This window comes from Lactuca sativa, chromosome 4, assembly GCF_002870075.4.
Source record: "Lactuca sativa cultivar Salinas chromosome 4, Lsat_Salinas_v11, whole genome shotgun sequence".
NCBI classification, from domain to species: domain Eukaryota; kingdom Viridiplantae; phylum Streptophyta; class Magnoliopsida; order Asterales; family Asteraceae; genus Lactuca; species Lactuca sativa.
The window spans coordinates 59,473,688-59,477,567 of record NC_056626.2 but is presented as its reverse complement, the minus strand read 5'-3'; the positions used below and the strand labels follow the sequence as shown (position 1 = coordinate 59,477,567).

At 37.6% G+C, this 3,880-nt stretch overlaps 1 non-coding gene across 1 annotated transcript; it reads left to right on the top strand.

Annotated features, from left to right (window-relative positions):
• The first annotated feature begins 527 nt into the window (after positions 1-527).
• LOC111878604 (small nucleolar RNA R71) lies at positions 528-634 on the top strand. Its single transcript, XR_002845833.2, has one exon. It is a non-coding gene; the product is annotated as a small nucleolar RNA R71 (small nucleolar RNA).
• Positions 635-3,880: the final 3,246 nt, after the last annotated feature.

The window sequence follows — 3,880 nt, the reverse complement described above, 5'->3', positions numbered from 1 at the left end:
CTCTAGGTCGGGTTTCTTCTCGGCTGGTGGCTGCTCCTTCTGATAAAAGCCTCGACCTGTCTGCCTATACTTCTCTTCTTTTTTGCTTCTTATACTCTTCATATGGCAACCACTCCTTCTTCGGTTTCCTCCAGTCCTCATCAAACTTATCCCCACTAGAGTAGCACACTTGAGCTTTTCTGTTCCCAAACTCATCCACATTGCAGTCCTTGGTCAAGTGTGGACCACTACATCTCTCGCAACCCACTCTTATGGCATGTATCGACTGGTCCATTTGAGTTATTCTTCGATCCATATTATTCAGCATGGCCATGACAACTGCTATTTCTTCAGTTTGGGCTCCTCCACCGCCTTTGATTTCATCTCGCCTAGGGTTGTGGTATTCGCGAGAGTGCTTCGCGAATTCTTCAATTAGCTCCTTGACCTCCCTTGGATTTTTCTTTGTCAAAGGTCCTTGAGAATCAAGGAGTTGTCTTGTCATAACGTTGACCCCATCATAAAAGATTGACATCTCTTGCTGCACATTTAGGTCATGCTGAGGGCAATTTCTGAGCAAGCCCTTGTACCGCTCCCATGCTTCGTATAATGACTCCCCCGGCTGTTGCTCAAAGTTGGCTATTGCCTTCTTGAGTTTGGCTATCTTGGATGGCGGGCAAAACTGGTCCAGGAATTGCTCACGCATTTGAGCCCAAGTGGTAATTGTACCCGGTGGGAGTGCTTTTAACCACTCCTTAGCAGCTCCTTTGAAAGTGATGGGAAGCATTCTAAGCAAGATTGTGTTTCTGTTGACATTTGGGACATTAATGTAATCCGCAATGTCGTTGACTTCATCTAGATGCTTAAAAGCATCCTCATGATCTTTCCTGAAGAATGGGATGTCTTTCAGTGTAGTCAATATGTGTCCCTTCAGCTCGAATGTGGCAGTGGCAAGTACTGTGGGTTGGACTAAACCAGGACCCACATCTTCTCGGATCCGCTTCTTGTAAGCTCCCATGGACATCTCTTCAATTGCTGTCATCTCGTTCCTTGGCTCGTTCTCGGGTTCGCTTGTGTGTTCTTCAAATTCCGGCTCGGTATCGCTTTCGGACTCGGTTTGGACGGGCGTATGATCCAAATGCTCAAGATTGCTCTTGTGCCTCGAGGATGAACTTGACTCTCCGGTCTTCTTTCCCGACTTCCTAGAAAAAGCTGACTTCAATTCTTGTAAGGGCGTCTTTTTCTTGTGAATTGCGGACTCAGGGTCTTCAAGTGGTGGCACCAAGGGTGTGTTTGAGCTTCTAGTCATGAACTCCTGCAACTTGCTAAACTAAAAACGTAAAACTGAACTAAAATAAGAAAAATTAACTAACAACTAAAATTTTTGTTTTTTAATAGTCCACGTCGTGGCAGGTATATGGCCATGTCGTGGACTCTGTGACTGACAGAAAAAAAATTTTATTTTGCTAAAAAATTAACTTTTTGTGGTTTTTATTCCACAAGAAGGATCGTTTAATTTAATGCAAATAAGTAAGCTAAAAACTAAGAAAAACTAAGCTGTTCCCCGGCAACGGCGCCAAAAACTTGATGTGCACAAAAGTACTCACTAATTTTAATATTAATAACCTAACAAACTTAACTAACTATGCACTTATAGGCAGTGTACCTAGTCAGATTACAGTATAGTTTAGGTAAGTCGGGTGTCGATCACAGGGAACGGTGTTCTAATTAATTTACTTACTATTAAATTAACCTAATTATTAACAAGTTTAAAAGGGGTTTTATCTGATTTTACAAGATCAGATGAACTTAAATCAAATTCACTAAGTAAAAACACACTCTTGTTTAGTTTGAATCCACTTCTTCCTTATGGCTAGCTAATGATTACAGATTATTAAGTTGGTTTTTAGTTGTATTAGTAATTTAGTTCTAACTTTACTAATAATTAACTAATTCATGTCAAACCATGTATGTTCACACATAATTAAACACATAACTAATTATGAATGTAAATATGCTATGTAAGATTTGTTGTATAAATGCAATTATGTTCACAATACACGTTCTCCAGCACAACTAAGCTTAATTATTCTAATTACTAACTAAGATTGGTCAATCCTAGCTCTAACAATTTAATGTTCACTAAATCATTAGGTAAACAAATTCATGCAGTTAATGGTCATTAAGCTACACAGAACATGCAATCAAGCAATTAGAGAAGCAAACAATAGCATGCTAGGTTATACAAATCAAACACAAGCAATTTTTACCAACTAAACTTAATCCATAAACATTGAACTATTCAGAAGTTTGAAGCTTCATCTAGCTAAACAAGAGTAGCTAGATTCAGCTGCCCATCCTAGCAACTAATAAACCAACACAACTTAAAGTAATAAAAAACATGTTCTTAATTAACTAAAATATAAACCTTTATTCTTTTTGGTCTTGAAAACCTTCTTCCAGAACCCTTCTTTCGCTCTGAATCGTCTCCTAGAACTCTTTCCTTCAGCCAAAAGGTTCTTCTTTTCGTAATAATCAGGAGCACTTAAATAATCTCCAAAAACCCACCCACGTCATGGCTATCTAGGCCACGTCGTGGGCTTCAAGCTATCCGTACCGTGCAAGGAATCCTCCGCATCGCAATGTCTATCTTCTAGAACACTCATGCCACGTCGTCGCCGACTTTGCCACGTCGTGAATTCAGTATCTATCGTGGATTTATTCTTTTCTTGTCTTTCAAGTCTCCCAGGTTCTCCATATTGTCACTTTTGGTCCCTCTCTTCAAAAATCCTTTTAATTGACTGAAAATAACAATTTAAAGTCATAAGTACCATTATTCTAAACATATTATCAACTTATTAATAAAAATGTACTTAAATATTGCCTAAAAATAGGTATAAATATGGCAATATCATGCATCTAACTTGATTTTCAGAATATGTAAACCGGGACGTCCGCTTTCCACGACATGGACATCACTACATGTCGTGGATTGAGTTTAAATCACGATTTTAGAAAACGTCATTACTCGTTGCCAAGTCGTGTATTCCTACACCACGACATGGAATTAAGAAGTTACATTTATCTTAGTCTCTACAACACGCATTGTGCCCACATTAGTCTATTATACTTTGAAGATTTTTCTACACCACTCTTATTGAAGATTCAAGTCTCGATTTCATGTTTTTTCGGCACCTTTACGTATCTCACTTGTTCAAGATCCAAGTTCCATATTTGAAGAAGTCCAAGTTCAAGATGTTCAAGTTATCCACACTGTTCAATAATCGATCTCACCGCTACTACCCCAGGGGAGCCTATTCCTTTTTCTCTCTTTTATTGCTTTTAAATTATTTTATGCATATAATGAGGGCATTGTATGTAATTAGTGTGGGGTAGGGGTCGAAAGGGTAAATTGCTAGAAAATTTTAAAATATTAAATTTTGAAAAATTTAGACATAGATTTGAAATAATAATCTAAATTTAATTCTAGTAATAATTAAAAACTTAAGTTGCTAGTGCTGCGTGGATGATCAGATGAGAGCTCAAATGTTTAATTGAGCCAACATATGTCATAGTATATTTGTGGCTTCCCATTCCTAGTAAAAATTCATGAGTTATGAAAAGGTAATCTGGAATTTTATATGGAATAATAACTTTTGCAAATTAAGCTAAGTCCTATGACAATCAAAGGACCGGATAAAAGAGTTACATCTGACAATCTGAATATTCGTGTTTGAAAAATTAAGCTAAGTCCTATGACAAGTTAAATAAAACAAAAGACAAATACAATTAATGTAAAGAGACCAAACATAGATTCCGGATCAGCAAACATTTCGGACATAAAGTCCATTCCGGAATGCCTTCACATCCAATCAACATACCACTAACACATCTTCAAGTCCGG